The sequence below is a fragment of the Melospiza melodia genome, chromosome 3 (assembly GCF_035770615.1).
Source record: "Melospiza melodia melodia isolate bMelMel2 chromosome 3, bMelMel2.pri, whole genome shotgun sequence".
NCBI classification, from domain to species: domain Eukaryota; kingdom Metazoa; phylum Chordata; class Aves; order Passeriformes; family Passerellidae; genus Melospiza; species Melospiza melodia.
The window spans coordinates 4,224,060-4,244,277 of record NC_086196.1 but is presented as its reverse complement, the minus strand read 5'-3'; the positions used below and the strand labels follow the sequence as shown (position 1 = coordinate 4,244,277).

General features: G+C 44.9%; 1 protein-coding gene and 1 long non-coding RNA gene across 2 annotated transcripts in view; one reads left to right on the top strand and one right to left on the bottom strand.

Moving 5' to 3' along the window:
• ELOVL5 (ELOVL fatty acid elongase 5) overlaps positions 1-18,149 on the bottom strand; it is a 39,080-nt gene extending 20,931 nt beyond the window's left edge. The window contains exon 1 of the mRNA XM_063150686.1: positions 18,093-18,149. The gene's annotated coding sequence lies outside the window, so the exon portion shown is untranslated. The remainder of the gene's footprint in view (positions 1-18,092) is intronic.
• A 281-nt stretch (positions 18,150-18,430) lies between these two features.
• On the top strand, positions 18,431-19,058 carry LOC134416656 (uncharacterized). Its single transcript, XR_010027312.1, has 2 exons — positions 18,431-18,529; positions 18,789-19,058. It is a non-coding gene; the product is annotated as an uncharacterized LOC134416656 (long non-coding RNA).
• Positions 19,059-20,218: the final 1,160 nt, after the last annotated feature.

Below are 20,218 nucleotides of genomic sequence, written 5' to 3'. Positions count from 1 at the left end.
TGACAGACAGGTTTTTTTGGATCTTTTGTTATCCTGGGTTCATTCCTGGCACTATGAGCTGAGACAGCCACCATGCTCCAGCAACCACACAAATATTTGGGCAGAAGATGTGAAGCTCTGCTCAGTCCAGGCATTGATAGCCCTGGTGCTTCTTGGTGTAATAATCAAAAATACAGTTTAAAGCCTACACAGAAACATGCTTTTCTTGTAGAATACATTTCAAAAATTTATTTATAGAAAGCGTTTCATACAGGCTACCAGCAATGACAGCCTGCTCTTCTAATGCATGTAAACTACTCTCAGAAGAAATGGCTACTACATACTGGAGGATTTCAACCAGCTTCTGCCCTTCAAAGGAAATTCTCCCCTATGCTTTCCATAAAAATGCATTCTAGAGGGTTTATGCTATGAAGTAATTTAAGAATTCTTCATCACATTTTGATGGTGTTTCTTTAGTTTCTTCTTGGAGTAATTTTCCAGGTGTAAAGATGATGCATAAAAGTATTGATTTCCATCCCATGGCACCCTTTTTAAGCAAATCAAACAGCAGGAAAAAAAAAAATTAAGCTGAAAGTTTAAAGCACTGGGAGCCTGCTCCCTTTCAGAAGCATCCTCCAGCTCTCACCCGGCTGCTCAAGAACTCCCTGAAACAGATCCCAGTTTTCACAGCTAAGTGCCTGAGCTTGAGTTCTAATAAAATCCCCAAAATAGGCATCTAAATAATTGTTCTGGCTTCTGAGAGAAATGTGCTGTCAGGCCTGGCTGCTCAGCCTTTTTGGAAAACAGCCACTTTCTGTTCTTAAATTAGGACTTCGAAGCCTAAATTTAGGCACTTGCTTTTGCTTTTGGAAATCTTGATTTGTGTTTTCTCTTTAAAGTAATGTTTCCTAGTCCCTGCCACTGCAGAGGTGACTCCTCTTTTTCCTCCAAAAGTACAAACTATCCCTCCTCCAAAAACCCAGTGATCACACTGCTGTTTGCTTTTGTAGATGTACTGGAATTGAAAATGTTTGGCTGCTTGAGAACTGGAAGACAACACTGCTAATCAAAGCTGTCACCGTTTTCTGTCCATTGCCAAAGCTGCCCAGTTTCTCCTTTCAATTCCCCAAGCCCAAACCACCCCCTGAATGTGTTCCCTTTGCCTTTCAGCTTCCTGCCAACTCCAGATTACCCTTTTCTTCCCTTTCTGAACACCCTCGTAGGGCCCAACCACGCTCAATGTTAGCAATAGAAAGGATTTCAGAATAAGCTACAGTCCATATTGATCTGAAAGTGGAGGTATATTTATTTTATGGGAAACCAGGTGAAGCATGGGTGCTGCAGATTTTGTTAACAACACTTAAGTTTTGTTAAAATACAAGAAGATATTTTTAAACTTTATTTTGAATCTCTGTCTTTAGCAATGTGATTCAGATTTTTGGCCCCCTGGCATCAGCAGCAAACCCTCCAGGACCCACAGTGCTGAGCTTTCACACTCACCAGCAGCACCAGCATAAGAAAGTTTAGAAATCATTAATTTTTATACAGTTCAGAGAAGTGTAACAAATGTGGGACAAAGGAGAGAAGTTAGTTTCAAACAGTTTAACCTTGGTGGGATTTCAAACCATTTGAAAATGCATGGTTTAAAGAAAGACTTTGGGAAGGGGTGTATATAGGGGGTAATATATAGGAGAAATTATGTCATGAAATTACATTATATATATATATATATATATGTGTGTGTGTGTGTGTGTGTGTGTGTGTGTGTGTGTGTGTGTGTGTGAAATTTCATGACATTACTTCTCCTGTCATTCCATTCCCTCAAATCCTTCAGAGATGTGGTAAGAAAGTATTTTACAGAACAGAAATAAATACAAGAAAGAACACTGCAAAACAGAATAACTAATTGCACTCAGTACACAATACCTCATGAAATCAGAATCTAATGATCTTCAGATAGGCAAGTTAAGATAAATGATAGGTTCTTGCAATTTTATTTACACCTTCAGCAGATCTAAAATAGCTCAAATTAGGATTCGACTGTCCTGGGATTAGAACACTCACATGAAATTCATCCCCTTGCACTCAACAGCTCTTGATATGGCATGGCATCATTTCAGACAGAGGGAAAACACCAAGGGTGATGGCCAAGCAGGAAGAGCAAGTTAGAAACAAGCACACAAACACACTCATGGAAGTGTTAAGAATCAGAGAAAAATGGTCCATGACTGCCTCTACATGCCAGAAGGATGTATCCAGCATCCTTCTACAAACAAGGACATTTCGTGCTGCAGAGCCCACTGAGCAGCAGCAGATCTGGCATCACTCAGCACTATGGTTTCCACAAGAGGATGCATTTTCCTGCTATGAAGTGTCCAGGGGGTAAATCCTGTGCCTGCACACTGTGCCCATACCCCAGCACTGGGATCCTGGAAACCTCCTCACGGCTGCCAGCTTACAGCCCGTGCTGTGAGAGCAACACAGCCAGGACTGAAGGAGCATCTACAGAAATAAAATGTGGAGGAAGAAAAGGCAAAGCATGCAGGTTTATTTCAACTGCTGTAATTGTAATATACAGCAATGACACTGCAGAGAACTTCTGCCTAGGGTTTAAGAACTGCTTCCTTTTTATGTAAAAAAAAAGAAAGCGAAAACAGAAGAGTGAAACAGAAGAGAGCGTCTGTAACAAACTAGGTTAGATGAAATAGGGGGAATATGTGCATGGCACAAGAGCAGCAAGGTTGAGTTTTTGTAAGAAAAGCCAAAGCACAGCATTTGCTGGATAGCTTAGCTCAAAGCCCCCCTCCCAAAGCACTATGGGCAGTGTTTATTAGCAGCTACTTTTTGAACCTGAAGCTCCATCTTTTTACAAAAGCTGTGCTTGCATTGTAATTGAGAACTTGGGGGTCCTGGCTGATGACAAGTTGAGTCTGAGTGAGCAGTGCCCTGGCAGCCAGGAAGGCCAATCCTGTCCTGGGGAACATCAGGGACAGCATCACCAGCCAGGCAAGAGACGGGATTGTCCTGCTCTGCTCTGCACTGAGGCCTCACCTTGAGCCCTGGGGGCAGTTTTGAGTGCCACACTACATAAAAGATATTTTAACTATTTGAGAGCTTCCAAAGGAGGGCAGCAAAGATGGTGAAGGGCCTTGAGAAGAGGCTGTATGAGGAGCAGCTGAGGGCACTGGGTCTGTTCAGCCTGGAGGAGACTGAGGGGAGGCCTCACTGCAGTCACAGCTCCTTGTGAGGGGAGGGAGGGGCAGGCACCGATCTCTGCTCTGTGGGGACAGTGACAGGAGCTGAGGGAATGGCCTCAAGCTGTGCCAGGGGAGGTGTAGGTTGGATATCAGAAAAAGGTTCCTCACCCAGAGGGTGGTTGGGCACTGGAACAGCTCCCCAGGGCAGTGGGCACAGCACAGCCTGGCAGAGTTTGAGAAGTGTCTGGACAATGCTCTCGGGCACTGGGTGTGACTCCTGGGGATGGTGCTGTGCACGGCCAGGAGTTGGACTCGATGACCCTTGTGGGTCAGTTTCACCTCAGCTTCTTCTGTGATAACTGCAGCTCACAACTGAAAATTAGCCTCAGGAGGCCTGGGAAGCTAAAGAGAGTTGAGAAGATGAAAGGAAAAAGCTAAGTCCCGCCTGCCATAAGGATTTTACCTTTCATTTCTGGCTTCATATCTTTCATTCAAAAGCCACCTGCAAGAAAGCCTGAACATTTTTTTCTCTCCTTTAATAATGGGATTCCTGTAATCTCTGTGATTACAGAGGAGAAAAAGTTACATTCCCCAAAACCTATTTTAAAGAGCCTTCTTGGTCAAAACACTGCATTTTCTAACAACAGAACCAATGAGACTACAGTCAGTAAGACCAAAATTGGAGAAGCCCAGCCTTGCAGGACCATTGCATTCAAGAGCACTGTGTACTCAAGACAGTAAGCTTCAACTTACCTTTTCTTTAAATGCCCATGCCTCATAATTGCATAATAAAATTTAAAAATAAGTAGGAAAAAAGAATGACAAGTGGGACTTTCCATCCATATGCCCCTCATTTTCTCCAACACCTGCAGCTGCACCACCAAATCTGAACACCAAGAACATTTGTCATCCACCTGCCCACTTCCTCCTGCCAAAATCCTGCACTGAGGTCTGAACCCAGGGGACATCTCAAGAATGAAACTCAAAGCATGGAGATATGTAATTCTTGGTTACTTCCTTTGCATTTAGTAGCTTGACACATGAAAGTTTGCCATCTAATTTATACAAGTACTTAAAATTCTCCTGCACATGTGAAACACTGTACGAAGCAAAAAATGGCTGTGTGCAGTTATTCTGTAAACAAAGCTTAGCTATAAAAAGGTTATCTCAGGTTCACATGCTGACTAGATACAGCAATCCAATGAAAAGTGGAGGAATTAGAAGACCATGAAAGCTGAGCATGACAGTCACAAAGGTAATGCTACACCATGCAAATCTGACTTGTACAGGGATAAGAGTGCACATAAAACCTGAATTAAGATGCCCTGCTAAGATGTGAAACTACAACCCCTGTGTTCAGGTGGGTAACTGACACCTTTCAGAGGACCACTTGTGTTTTGGAAACCAGATCACACTGAAAAAGCACACAAACAAGTCACCCTTAGGCAAGCTACACTATGTTAAGTATTTATTTATGTGCTTACTCTATTTCCAATGCTTGTGGGGTTGTACCTGGAGTGCTGTGGGAGAAGTGAAATTCTCTGGAGAGCCCCAGCACACAAAATTGCATGCAATACACTGAAGTAGTTACACCCCTCATATTAATTTCTGTAATTTTACCTAAAATAAGAAAGTGTGCATACTGGCACTATAAATACACCCCATTTCTTTATACAGTCACCCATGCTATGAGAAGTCAATCTTAAAACTTTCCTGTGTTCTGGCTGTACACCTGTGAGACCCTGTGTGGCTGCAGCTGTACCACTACTTGGTGCCTTCGTTTTAAGATGCTAAACATCATGCCAGACTGCACCATCATACATAAGTAAACAGTACTAACAGAAGTCAGGCAGGTATGAATGACAGCTAACTTTAAATAAAAGGAACCAAAAAAAAAAATTCTCCTTTACCCACCATTCTGAGAAGTAAAAAAAGAAAAAAATTACTTTAGGTACAAGTGTTGTGCCATGGTATTGTACTGCTCAGAACAGAATCCTCACCATTATATGCCCTGTTAAACCCCTTGCTTTCAAAACAGTAAATAAAAAAAAAAAAAAAAGGCTCATTATTCAGAAAATCAACTACCTTTAAGATCTAACTGCCTTTCTAATGGAAAAAGGTGCTAACACTATAGAAAGCAAGTTTTTGACCTTATTCCTGCCCAGGTTGCAGAAGGAGTACTGACAGTGAAGATGACATGGCCCAGCATAGGGACAGAAAGCAAAGAGTCAGGAGATTTCTTGCAGGTGCATTTGTCAGATCATTCCCCAATACCTTTCCCTTGTGGTACAACACTTCACACATCTGTAAATTGCTGTGGTTGCCAAAGCCTGCAGCCAGCTGATGGCATTTCTGTTATAGAAGCTCAGGACTGCAAAGCCTGGTGAGTCCTAAGGAGCTGAACATCCTTGCCTGTACCAGACCCATGTCAAACCAAGTTCTGCTGAGAATTTTTGGGGTACCAAATCATGGCTGTAACAAAGGGCCACATGAAACTGACTCCTGGAGTAGTTAGAAAATAAAGCATTGCTACCTGCACATTTCCTTTGTTTGATTTTGGCAGCACTTTCTGAAATGCTACCTCATCAAAAGACCCTGCTCCAGGAGGCAAGTACTGCGGTTTCTTATATTTTATGATTTGTTTTAAGGGTAGAAAGAACAGCCAACCAATTAAAAGGAAATTCTGTAATGGTACAGCTGTGTGTGATCTTATCACTTGCTCTTTCTATGAACTTTAAATAGGACTATTGGAGGAAAAAACTCCACATATCTGGCAACTTCCAAGATGTTTTCTGCAAACTCATAATATAAAGGCTTCAGTTACTTGCAGAAGTCAGGCAGTGAATTCTAGGAAAAGGTACCTTTCCTCCAAAGTTTAGCCACTCTTTTCTTTCAATAAGAGGTATCAAATTCTTGGTGCAGTGAAACCCTGCTGCCATTAAAGTCTGTTCCAAGGAAGAACACAGCTAAACTGAGCCCCCAGCTCCAGCACCAAGATGCAGAAGGTTTTGCTTAATTTGCTTCCTACTTTCACAAGCACTGGAACAACAGCAGGGTCAGCACTGTAACTTGATGTAATGTACCTGCTTTAAATACAGGGACAAAGCAATACCCAGCCAAACAGCAGGTGACAGGTTTCCTTCCCAACCTTGCAGCTATCCCATTCTCTGCAGGGCAGCAATCCCCTGGAAAGGGGGGCCCCAGACATGCCTCCCCTGCCTCACAATGTGTACAAAGCCTCTTAAACACCATCTTCAGCAACTCACTCTCCTAAAGATATGCATCTCCATCCATCCCCTTGTGATGCCAGCTCATGCCCATCAGCAGCCCTCAGGCTCAGAGTCATCACATCACCTGATCCTTGCTCTGCCTTCTCCATTCAGCCTGGTCCATCTATAACCAACCATAACCACATAACCATCTACACTGCCATACCCAGGGCATGTGCAGGAACAAGGAACACACAAGAACAGATGTGACACAGCTGCAAGGCTGCTTTCATTCCTTCCCTACTCTCTACCAGGCCTTGGTGGAAGGAACCTGAAAAACTGAAGTAGCCCCAAAGAAACCAACCAAGCAAGAAGATCAGCTCCCAGCTGGGTTCATCCCACTGCAGATTTACTGCAGGAGAAGCAGCAGCATGATGAGAACATGTGGGTGATGAAGAGGTCTTACATGGCTGAAGATGAGCACAGCCAACACATTGCACCCAGCAAGGAACCACAGCAGAAAGACAGACGAATTAAACAGACAATGCAAGATGCAGAACTCTAAAATGCTATTAAGAGGAGGCCAAAATAAAATGCATTGCACAACCAACATTTTACATAGAGGAATGGTTCTAGTGATAAGTACAAAATTTGCAGAAAAAAGAAAGCACAAAGTAACAAAAGGTCATACAGGATATGTCAGGCAGAGCTAGCTTAGAAGATTTCTTAATTATAATTGTAGCAGCATGAACTGACAGATTATTGCACTGTAAAAAGCAAACACCAAAAAAAATCCCAACCTTGATATGCTCAAACTATGAAAGAGACAGATTTTAGGATGTGTTAGCCTGTTTCTGTCTTGATAACTGTAGGGCTAAGGATGGTCTCAAGGCAGGTTAGGCAAGGGAAGGGGGAACAAGGTAATCATCAAGAGAGCAAACACATGAAGAACCAACTTGAATGTTTTAATCAATCACAGCTAAAGTATTCCAACAGAAATGGTGCTAATGAAAATACATACACAGAAAAAGACTGAAATAAAAAGCTAAGCAGACAGTGGATAGGACCAAAACCTCTTGCTACACCCTGGCCTGAGGGGCTTGAGGACAGAGGGGAAGAATCTCCCTTATTTCGCAGCTTTATATGTTATGCTGTAAGAGACAACAAACAACAACCCTACCAGTGATTTGAGACACATCTTGAACACAGGAACCCAAGACTAAATTTCAGCTGGAAGTTTGACTTTCTGATAATTCCAAGTGTTTTTCACTTGGTGCCCAAAGCTTATTATTAAATTTGTTAGATGGCAAAAACACATTGCTGTGCAATTGGTGATTTACACATAGGAAACAATGCTGACTGCAGCAAAGTGAAAACCTAACTTACAGTGTGTAAGTGCTCATGTTCTGCCAGGAGTGAAAGGACAGAATCAAGTAGTGTTTCATCACCAACACTTGTAAAGCAACTCTTTAAACTCTAGGCAAAAGACGTGCTTTTTAGAGTATATATTAAGACTCTACACATTAATTATAAAAATGTCAACATATTAGAAGTTGCTCAGCAAGTAAACCCTGAATACACTCTGAGTACTATTCTGAGTGTACCTATTTCATACATGTTTTGTACAGACTGTGTAGGATACAGAATAATGTTTCAGGCAATTAAATTGCTTACTCATGTCAGCAGCTCTCTCAAAGTCTTCCCCTCTGGAATCTCACCACAACCACATCTCTATTTTTACTGTGTGCTAAAAGGAAAACATGTTTTTGTGCAAAAACCTCTTTCATTAAGCAATTTTTCAAGTGTCAAAACACCATTCCTATAGTTGCAGGTTATTTTTCCACAATGTTCTTATCTCTGCGTAATACAAACCCTCCACACAGATGTGTCATCTCTAAACCAAACAGCAGCAAAAGGACCCTTCAATTAAACAGACCTGTTATTCCTGACCAGGGAGTTAAATGCTCAAGTTCATATCCCCACACTGGAACTGGTATGTGGTGGAGGAATAAGGGTAGGGTAAAAAACAACAATTAAAAACTACCAAAAAACCCTTTGTTAATATTCTACTCTCATGTTAATGACTGACATTAATTTGGTAAGAATCTTAGAAGAGCAGTGATGCTGTAAAGTGAGGATGTGCCAGAACCACCAATGGCTGATTAGAGCTTCAGTGCAAAACCCAGCCTTGCTCCTCTGTTCTGCAAATCAACCCTTCAGGGTGAGTCAGAGTTTAAAACCAAAGACTGAAAAAGAGATACAGACAGACATACAAAAGTGTGAAAAGGTGCAGCAACAAAAAATTAAGTAAAGAGAGGGGTGCAAAACCACATCACTTCTCTGCTAGGCTTCTTCACACGTGCAGCTGGCCACTTAGTCACTGCAGGTTCAAAGATGGTCATCTCCTTCCAAGGCCATGCATCTCTCCTTTGAAGGAAACACAACACTAAAGGATGTAAATAAAACACTCCAAGAGGATTGTTTTTCATACACTGTAAAGTGTAGTTAAAATCTGGCAACATTACTGTGTTCTCACAGAGAAACATCTCCGTTTCTCACCCTTCAGGATGCAAAACTGTACTTTAACAGCTTCCTAAATGTATATTTTAAGACTCAAAGTTAATCTCACAGATGCTTAGAAAAGTGCACTGTGCTATATGCAACAGATACCTGAGCTGGTGCATCGTTTGAGCCTGACGTGTTTTGTGAAACCAAAAAGCATTCAGTGTGCACAACTGGAAATTCATCATAGCTCTGCAATTGTTCAATGAGAGTTTAGATTTGAGTCTCTGATCTAAACAAGTGCAGCACTGAATTTAGAAAGTATGAGCCAATTAAGACAGACTTTAAAAAAAAAAGAGAAGCATTTGAAAACAACATTAGCAGTCCCTTCCTGCACCATAATGCAGCCACTTAGCAGTGGTGATGGAACAAGAAATCAATACAAAGAAGTATCAAAGGATATTATTTTTATTCTGCAAGGCATGACCAGACTTGCAGCCCGCTTTTGTATGCTTCAAAGGGAGATGATGACGGTTTTGAAAGGGCTAAAAAAAGAAGTTAGAAGTTCTGGGAACCTGTCAAGTAAAAGTGGAGAATTGGGTATGGCCTCTAGAAAAAATTACTGGGAACCTAATGAAGGCTGCAAAACCAGAGGACAGTGTGTCATGGCTTGACTCTACCTGGTAAATTACACCCCACAGCTGCTTGCTCACCCCTCTGCAGACCTGATGGAATGGGGGAGACAATCAGAAAAAGGTAAAGCCTGTGTGTTAAGAACAGTTTAATAAATGAACTAAAATTAACAATTACAGTAACAACAACAATAATAATAATGAAAAAGGAGATAAAGAGAGAGGGGGAGGAATAAAACCTAAGAAAGACAAGTGATGCACATTACAGCTGCTCATGACTCATTGACTGATGCCCAGCCCATCCCTGAACAGCAATTGGAGCCTCCCAGCCAACTCCCCTCAGTTTGCCCCCTGACCATGGCATTCTGCAGTGTGGAATATTCCTTTGGCCACTTTGGGTCAGCTGTTCCTAATTGTGCTTCCTCTTGGTTTCTTATGCACCTGCTCACTGGTAGACCACGGAACAGTGATAAATCCTTGATTTAGAGTACACTCTGCTCAGCAACAATTGAAACATCAGTGTGTCATCAACATTATTCTCATACTGAACTCAAAACACAGCACTGTACCAGCTACTAAGAAGAAAATTATTCCAGATGAAACTAGGTCACGCAGCTCTTACTATTTAAACTCACATGACAAGGGGTCTGACACCGTCAACTCTAAAAATGACTTACAGCCATGCACAATTTTTACTTATAAGAAAGTAGAAAATGAAAATTGCAGCAACAATTCATGCATTAGCAGGGCAATGATCTACACTGAAATACAGTGGCCTTTCTGTGATCACCTGTATTACTATTATTTTACTCCTCCTTTTCAGCTGAACAAACAAATGCAGTACTCCTTGCTGACTTGCTCAGTGCCATCCCTCTCAATCTCTGTGCAAGGATCTGCCACCCTTGTACTTGTGTTCTCCTCTAGTCCTCACACGGTGTTTTAAGCAGTTGCAGAAGGTGATGGAGACACTCACATAAACCTTCCCAGCCCATGGCTGAGGCCTGGCAAACCCACCCACCCCTCCTACAGCCAGAGCAAACAAGAGGCTGCAGAGGCAGCCATGGTCTAAGCTGCACCTTCTGGGTGGCAAACATGTCAGAATTCAAAAAAATATTAAAAAACCTGCTCAAATCTTTTGAAAGAGGCTTTTCTGCTTAGGTGTGCTACAGACACAGAGAAAAAAAATCCATAAGTAACCAGGTCTACTGGACTGGCAGCTTACTTTCTGTCACTATATCACATATGTTGATTAAAAAAGAATATTCTGCACCATGCTGTACAAACACAGGTGTTTTCCCCATTAATGAGGTTTTATGCATGCACAAAGTCATGCTCACAAGATTAATGCAAACCTTAACAACATGCCAAAATGCCACTGTACACCAAGTGAATCGAGGGATAAATATAAGATGCAAGGGATAAATGCATGACCCTAATTTAGGACAACCACATGAGTTTGCACCAGTTCACAGGGTCTGTGATCAGCTAAGAGCAAACTCTCCAAATCAATATTGCAAAACAAAAATGAACCACCAAACCACAATCAGACATTCACCATAAGCATCTGCTGCTCTGCAACCCACAGAGACACGTACATAAAATGCAAGCACAACCTCCACTGCGTCCTCCCAAGCCAAATCCAGATTGGTGTGCCTTTCCCAACAGGGGCCCTTCCTCACCAGCATGTGAGCAGCCATGTGAATGAACTGACCCCACAGAGCATTTCCAGCAAGCACACAGGCCATGCCCCTGAAGTAACATGACATTTGAACTTCAGCATGCAGAAAGTTTTCTCAAGTTTTTTCTCTAAAGGGCAGGATGATGTTAAACATTGAAGAATGTCATCCTCCTAACCGGTTAAACGTTTAATTATTGTTATTTAAGTCAAAGGTTCTCCCTACTGTTTGGCAAGGAGATGATTCTCAAAATGATGATTTGAAACAGTAGTATTTTTAAAAGTAACCCAAGAGCAAGAAATATTCTTTCAGGGAGAGGTTAACTGAAGGTTTCTGATTCAATTATGTGCATAGAAGTAGCATATCTAAAGGGAAGCCTACATAGATTAAGGTATAAAAGCTTATAGTTTCCTAAATCTTCCATGTCTCAAGTGAGCCCAAACCTGAGGACACAGGATCAGCTCAAGGACTAGACCTCTACTTTCAGATCACTATGGGGACAATGATACAGTAGTGGCAAATGTAAATTTCTTAATTTCTAAGAGCTGATTTTAACTCAGCAGAGGAGCTGCTCCTCCACAAAGTTGTGGTTTGCTCCAAACCTTAACCATATGGCATCTATGGGAAGAAGGTGTTTTCCCACAACTAGCACTTGCCAAGGGCTCTGTAGGCAACACAGGCACAGCAGAAATACTGCTTTAACCCAAAATGCTTCCCAGCAAACTTTTAACAGCAAAAAGTGAGGGAGGAAAAAAAACAACGAACTGGTAAACTTGCTTGCTTATGAATTAACTAGCTAAACAAACATATGAGGTTTGAGAACATATAATAAACTAAACTACATTATTCTGCAAAATAATACTTGTTAGTTATTGTCTAACCCTGATAACATCCTTAAGGTGACACAAACAAAAACTCCCACTGGCATACAGAAAAGCTGGGCTGTTACCTGAAATCAAGACTACCTCCTTTTGGAAATCAAGTAGATGTTTTAAAGCAGAGCTGAACATGCGCACAGGAAGAAAGCAATTACCCTCCAGTCGCTGCAAAGACAGCTGGCAAGAGGAAAAACAGTTTTCTCAAGGTCAAGAGGGAGAGGAGCGCTTCCAAGTGATAACAGAAGAGCAGTCACTTTGCTCAAATCACTGACCCAGAGTCTCAAAGAGGAGGGTTACGCAGGGATCAAAGTGCAGGGCACAATTTGAAAATGCAGGAAGAAAGGTTTATTCCACATTTGTTGTATTGCACAAGCAAATTTTATCTCCTGAAAAGTCTAGGGCAAGTCAGCATATTTAGCCACTGCCCAGAGCATATCAGTTGGCAGGCATATGTTTGATACAAAGTTTTGACATAGAGGTCAATTCAACACAGACAACTTTAGCTTAAATACAAGCTCATGAAATGTCTGTATATTTCTACTTGCCCAGTATGCCATTGGTCATTAACAATGCTATCATTAATGAAGCACGAACTCTACAGTTAATAAAGTTTTAATAAGGCCATGAAAAATACCCAGTTGCAATGGGATGTCAAGGCCAGCTCAACTCACAGCACTGAGCTCAGCATAAGTAGGATGATTCATTTCTTCATGGAGAAGAGACAATTGCACTTAGCAGCACACATTTTTTGTAAAATCTCTACACCTGGTAAGAAGGCTTATTCCTGTTTCACACAAGTCTACTATTTCACCAAGAAAATAATTCTCCAATGCATCCAATACAGTAGGAAAGTATTTACCAGCCACATACTTCAGACAAGTTTGCTCTTGTGCTCTTATTTGCCCTGTAAGATAATATGTTCTAAATGCCAAAACACAAACAGAGAAACCAAGGCAATAAATTTCAGGAGATTGATTTCATTAAATAGATATAAGGAGACCCAATGCATACACAGTCAACAGCAACTTTACAAGTTATTTCCATAATAAGACTGAAGGCAGCATTTATTTGATTTGTCAATCAAAAAATCAATTCATGTCACTGTTTGCATTACCCTCATCAAACAAAGACCTAACTGCTGTTCTGTTGGATGATGGGAAGAGGCTTTGGTGCCCTCAGAAACCCAGCCATAAATCACTTTTACCAATCAGCACTCAGGAACTGCAGGGATGTCAGCCCAAGCAATGCTCTCTTAACTGTACTGCTGCAATACCAAATTTAAACAGCCTTAGGAAAGGTCATAGCAAAGCAATCTGACCTGGAAAAAAGTTTTTAAACAGACCAGCTTCTGTGTAATTCATTGATTATCCTTTTCATTTGTCCTTGTGTGTTCTTCCATTTAAGGGAAAAAGCATTTTCAATGCTAGTGTGCATAAACTGCAGGAATCTCTGCATTTTTAGCACATTTAATAATCACAAAACAAATTAGCAACTATATTACAAAGATTATTGTCAGTTTTTTGAAGTGTCTGGATGCACAAGGAGAAGTGTGCTCTGACTATCATGCAGAAAGCATCAATTTCTTCAGTTTATTATACAGCAAAACAGCTTTGAAAAGCTTATGCTGCAGCCTGGAAGAATGTCATTTTGTACACTGAAAAAGCAGAAAAACAAAAACTGCAAGAGCTGAGGCCAACAGCCACCATGGTACTCCTGTCTAAACAGTTTTATAGATCTCATCCCCACACAACCAATTCAGGACATGGTAATGACAGAAGGTAACAAAAGAGGATTGACATTAAGAAGACAAAATGAATAAGCTGTTATGCAGGGGAGGTTACAGTAAACAGCATAATTACCTATACATGCCTTCTCACCCTAAAGGAAGAGCTGCCAAATCTAAGTGGAGCTTTTGTAGCTGTGAAGAGCCAACATTTTGCTTGTGATTCACTTTAAGACAGCAGGAGTAAAACAACATGCTAAGAAAGAATAGGTAGAGGTATTTGTGGCTCTTCTCTTCAGCAAGGAAAGAGCACCCCTGCCTCTCCTAGTTCAAAGCCAGAAAACAAAACCTCCATGGCCTGAACAAAAAAAAAGCAAAACAAACCCAAAAAACCAAAAACACACCACCAAGAGCCCATTCACTCCAAAGGACCCCCTCAGTCCTAAAGAGCCTTCCTGGCATGAGCTGTCACAGGGAGCACAGCACAGGCACTCTGGCTTCCTGCCCTTGTGGGGGAACCCAGACCCAGAGAGCCAAGTCCCCTGCCATGTGGGCAGCAGGGTGACACTGAGATGGCTCCATCCAGCCACTGCTCCGCACCAGCACAGCCAGCACACTGCTCCTGCCCTGCACGGGGCAGGCAGCAGCACGACTGAGTGCTCACTGCTGACATCCTTTCAGCCCCAGGGCCAAGAGGGCCACAGGGGACAACAGGACAGAGGCACGACACTGTTTCAACAGGGCACTCTAGGTACCTGCTCTTTCTCTCCCGAAGTTTTTCTCAGGTGGGATGCAGACAGCATTAACTGGGATATTTGCTTTGTCTGCCACCGAGTGAGGGTTGCTGAGACCACCAGAAGAAGGCAGAAGACAAGTATTTTAACCTTGTGCTTTGTCTGGGTGTCTGTTTTTTCCACCGAGCTCAGCAGAAACAGAAGCCTTTGATGTTGCAATGTTTACTGCCCCAAAAATGAGGAAGGTAAAGGAATGAGGTCAGCTCAGTACTTGAGAGCACTTAACCAATTAGCAACTGAATGTCCCTTAGAAGGAATATGCTTGCAAAGGGGCAGCTCTGGATCACTTAGGCTGGGATCTCCATCTGTGGCTGCTGGACTTGAGCACCAGATCAGTTTGAAATCCTAAGATATTTCAATTTCACCTTCATTCCCAAAAATCTGAATCTTCAAACATATTTTCAAAAATCTGCTCCTAGCAAGTTGCAAAAAAAAAAAAATGCAAATAAAGGAACTGTCCAGAGGCCTGATGGATCTACAGTACTATTTCAAATTTTCTTTTTTTTCTTCTGTTATCTTTCAGTTAATTCCTCTTATACACAATACAAAATGAAAGTCAGCAGGGAAAGAAGAGATTACACTAAAGAATTCAAAATATTTTATTTCAATTCTGGCTGTACTAAAGACAAAGAATGTAACAAGAAGAATTCATGCTGAGAAATTTAAGAGCAAGATCAACTTACTAAAAATACTGCAATAAGTAAACCCAGAGACTGGTCAGACAGCACATAAAGTAAGTATCATTAATGATGCTATATTTAAGTACCAAATATGCATGAGTTTTAATCAAAGATAGTCCATCTGATCAGCTGCTGCTAGGTAAAGGCTAACTTAACTCACATAGTGCATCTGCTTTTTAAAAAGCAGCATGAGGCACAGAGACCATCAGGCGGACCTTTGCCAGCTTGCAAGACAAAGCCACATTGCATATTCATTTCACTGCTGCTCTCTCTAGTTGCATTTGAATGCTAAAATACAGGAGACTTAAGTCAGAACACATGACACATTCATTTAGCTACTTATGAATAAAAAACACGAAGAACTTTTAGCATGCATTACATATGCAATGTGTGCTTTGTACAAAATTCAGTAAAGTCAAGCAAAATTCTGGCATCTCTTCTAGTGCTCTTGACCAATATCAGCTGGCACAAGCATCCCTGAGAGCAAATCCAAGCCTAATTTCAGGAAACTCAGCACACTGGTCCTTTCAATTTGCTCCTAAGTTCCCATAAAGGTAGGAAGGGATCTCCATCCAGCTGACCCCAGCTATCTCCAGGTACCACAAGTTTAAGGTAAAATCCTTCCTCTGTGCAAGAACAGCTGCCTCCAGCCAGAGTACATGCGTTGCCTACTTGCTGCTCTGAAAGCAGACTATTCTAGTGCACGACAAATACATGAATACTCATATTAAAAATTCCAGCTTTTATTGCTACAGAGCATCAGACGGTCACGTGTGACACAGCTTCAGCTGTTAGCAGCGGTGAGCCTGCACCAGGACTTATCTCTAGCTATGGAGTATTTCAACAGCAGAGGAAAATCTCGGGCTGTGACTGCAGCAAAGGAGCAAGGACTTAGAGTGAAATACATCGCAAAACTCCTGAGCTTTATTCACAAGTTCTTTCTTAAACCAAATAAATCCCCTCCCTCTATGCTAGCAGCTTAATACTGATGCAGCAGCACCACTAGCCCTCTTCCACAAAAACCTGGCAGCCGCCAGCCCTCCACCCAGCCGCGACCGGCGGCGATAGCTCCAGCCGCGGCTGCCAGTCCTGGCAGGAGCCGCTCTGGCAGAGATAACCTCACCCTGGAAGCAACCTGGCCCAAAACTCCGGCCAAAGGCTGTGCCGCCACGGGAGACGCCTGCACGCTCATCCTGCTCTAGTTTCAGCTGCAGGGCGTGTTTCCATCTGCACAGAGCGGTTTTAGAGACTTCCTGATGGGAAGCATCCCAAGCGCAGCCATGCCCCTGCCTTGTTTTCCCTCGCCACGGCTGGGAGCCGGCTGAGCTCTTTGCTGGAGTTTTCTGTCACAGCCACGAGAACTCGGCCATGGCACAGAATCCCACGGCCTCAGAGAGCACCAGAAGCACTGAGCATACAAATGAGCCGTGCAGGGCACTGCCGTTCAGCGGAGGCTGGGCACGGAGCGGGCAGCGCACCCGGCTGCCGGAGGGAGGGACGGAGGGACGGAGGGAGGAACACCTCTCGTGTGCCAGGAGCCCCCGTGCTGAGCAAGCCAAGGCGCTACCGCTCCTGCCCAGGGGTCTGCAGAACTGACCCTTCGTCTGCAGACTCACAGCACAGACCGATAGCGAAAAGCTCGCTGGAGCGGGATCCTCAGATGCTCCATCCCTGGGAATCCGGGGAAAGGAATGAGGGCAGAGAAGCAACAAACGGGGCAGAGAAGGAGAAAACACACTGCCCAAGAGAATTCCTCACATAACCCCAGGCACTGCTTCTAATGCTGCTGGTGCCCGAGGGCTTCCAGGAGATGAAGAGATAAAAGCAAAGTCATAAAGTTTTTAAGAAAGTCCCTGCACAGGCATCTGACACACTGACACATTTCTGTCGGCTGCCCTTCCTTTTCTGCTCACTTCCTAAGGCATGTACGCTTTAAACACATAGGTTTCTAAACGGGCCGGCCCCTTTCAGAAGCACTGCACATCTCCAGGGCCGAGCTCTTTGCTGGTTTAACGCGGCGTGTGCCCTGTCCCACACTCAGACCCGCGAACTACCGTTCCAGCGGCTCCAGTTCTAACCCAGCAAGGCGGTTAGGGGCGCTGGGCAAGAGCTCAGGGAAGAAGAAGTAACAGCCTTCCCTTCCGAGGCCGACGAGCCCTTCCGCTGACACCGTGCCTCTCCGCCGGGCTGCTCCCCGGCCGCCAGCGGCCGCCTCAGCGGGCCGGGCCGGCGGGATGCACTCCGGCACACCCGGCACGGCGGAACAGGACGGATCAGGGGTTCTGATCGGAGCCGTGGCAGCGCCGAGCCCTCCGCGAGCTCCCCGGGAAGGCAGCTACGGCCGAGGACGGGGCTGAGGTGCGGGGTCTCCTCCCTTCCTGCCTCTGTTATTTCACCCCACCCCGTGCCCCGCACGGCGGAAAGGGCTGCCGCCGCCGCCCGGGATGCAGTATCCATGGCAATGCGGGATTGCATCATGCTTTTGACAAAACCGGGGAAAAGACGCTCCCGGCGAGAGCCCCGTCCCTTCCGCCGCCCCGTCCCCTCCCTTCCCCGGCCGGCCGGCCGGCCTGCCCGCCACTGCCGGCCCCGTCCCCGGCCGTACCCCGCCGGGCACCAAGCCCCCCCCTCCGCTCCGCGCACGGCCAGCGCTGCCGCCGCACTTGTTGCGCGCCCCGCGGAGCGGCGCCCCCCGCCCGCCGTGCCCCCCGCCCCCCTCGTCCTCCGCATCCCCCTCCGGGCCCGGGCGGCCGCGCCGCATCCCGTCTCCGGGCGGGGAGCCCCGGCGCTGCGCTCCCTCCCGGCCGGGGACGCGGCCCTACCTGGCGGCGGCGGCGGCGCTGGGGGCGGCGGGCGGCACCGGCCGGTCTGTCCCGCTGCGAGCCGCGGGGCGGGGCCGGGGGGCGGGCACGGGGCGGCGGGCCCCGCCCCCCCGCCGGCCGTGGGCTGACGGTGACGTCAGAGTGGTGCGGGGGGCTCACGGGCGGCGGCGGAGGGGCGCTATGACGTCACGGCGGCAGAGAGCCTATCGGGCGGCGGGGGCGGCTCGGGAGCGGCTCGTGCCGCCCGGGGCTCAGGGCCGGAGCGTCCAACAGGTCCCGGGCGGGACGGGGAGCGGAGAGAGCGGGGAGAGCGGGGAGCCGGGAGCCGGGAGCCGGGAGCCGAGAGCCGGCCCTGAGGGCTCTCGGCCCGGCCATGGCAGCGGGGGGCCCTGTGAAAAACAATATCGGACCATGTAATTAAAGACTCTCATAATGAGGTGAGCCGCGGGCCTACATTAACGGTCCCGGGCAGATGTAGTTGTTGTTTCCTGTGTTCTGAAGTAACGGGCTTCGCAACGTGACAGCATTTTTAAGTGTAAGCTCTGGCTGCAATTAAGTAGATAGTATTTTTAACTCAATCATATAATAAACCCGCTGGTTTTGCCGTGTAATTTACATGCATATGCTGAACTGGTCCCCGCAGTGTCAGATGTCTGAGGAAGGAATCTCAAAGCACCCTCTTTGGCTCCTTTCCAGTGGCAGGGATGCTCAACAGAGGAAGAAAAGTTCTGTCCGTGCTCTCCAGACACTTCATTGCCTCCCCGAGGTCCTGACGGGACAAGTGAAGGTGCTCGATGTTCCTATGGCCAACAGGAAGAAACCAGTTTGTTTCTTTCCCTCTCTCATGTATTCACTCGTGATGGAAGATGACCTTTTAATTTTTTCCCCTCCGTAAGAGTTTGTTCCATCTCTTTGTTAATTAAATGAAAATGCTACGTAAATAAAGAGGCTTTGCTTTGCAAAGTAGAGGAGTCAAGCAGCAATTTGCATGGGGTTAATTCAAGATCAAGTATCTCCACTCTTGGAGAGTGGAGATTAGCAATTACCACATTTGGTCACCACAATATAAAAAGGACATCAAGCTATTTGAGAGTATCAAAAGAAGGGCCACGAGGATGTGAAGGGCCTTGAGGGAAAGCCATATGAGGAGTGGCTGAGGTCACTTGGTCTCTTCAGCCTGGAGGAGATTGAGGTGAGACCTCACTGCTCTTTTCAACATCCTCACGAGGGATAGTGGAGGAGCAGGCACTCATCTCTTCACTCTTGTGATCAGAGGCAGGACTTGAGGAAATGTCATGGAGCCAAGCCAAAGGAGGTGTAGGTTGGATATCAGAAAAAGGTTCTTCACCCAGAGGGTGGGTGGGCACTGGAACAGCTGTGCAGTGGTCACAGCACAGCCTGACAGAGTTCAGAGGGCATTTGGACAATGTCCTTGGGCACATGGTGTGACTCTTGGGATGCCCTGTGCAGGCTCAGGAGTTGGACTCAATGATCCTGGGGAGTCCCTCTGACCCAGGATATATTATGATCCTATGAGTACAATAATGCAGAGTGTTTCCCAGTGGGATCAGAAATTATGTTCCTTAAGCTCTTTGGGGATAAGACAAAATCTCTCACTAAAGTAAGCATTGAGGCTATGCCACTTGTTCTGAGTAGAAAAGTTGTCCATTTTTTTTAAAGGTTGCAGAGCTAACAGGTTAAACCAATTACTGCTAAATTGGAGTTTTAACTATTTGTTGTTAATAATTTGATATCGTAATCACCCATTGTTAATAGTTTTTCTTTAATTACCTGTTGTTGATGATAAGAAATCCCTCTTCATCAAGTATCACCCTGCTGCTTCCTGGAAAATGGCACCCAGGACTGTGAGGGGGAGGTGACATCGGGGCTGGTATACAAATGTAGAAACACCTCACCAAATCTAGCAGGAAAAAACCCTAAAACAACGAGCCACCATGGAATTAAGAGATCTAAGTGATGTCTAGAGGTGAGGAACTGAATTCAGTGTCTGCTGAGATCCTTTTTACCTTTAACCTAAAAGGATGTTGGCTAGAAAGAGGACCTTGAATGTCAAACCAAAAAAGGGGAATCTGCTGGTGGTCTCGTGAGGACAGAAGCCCCAGCTC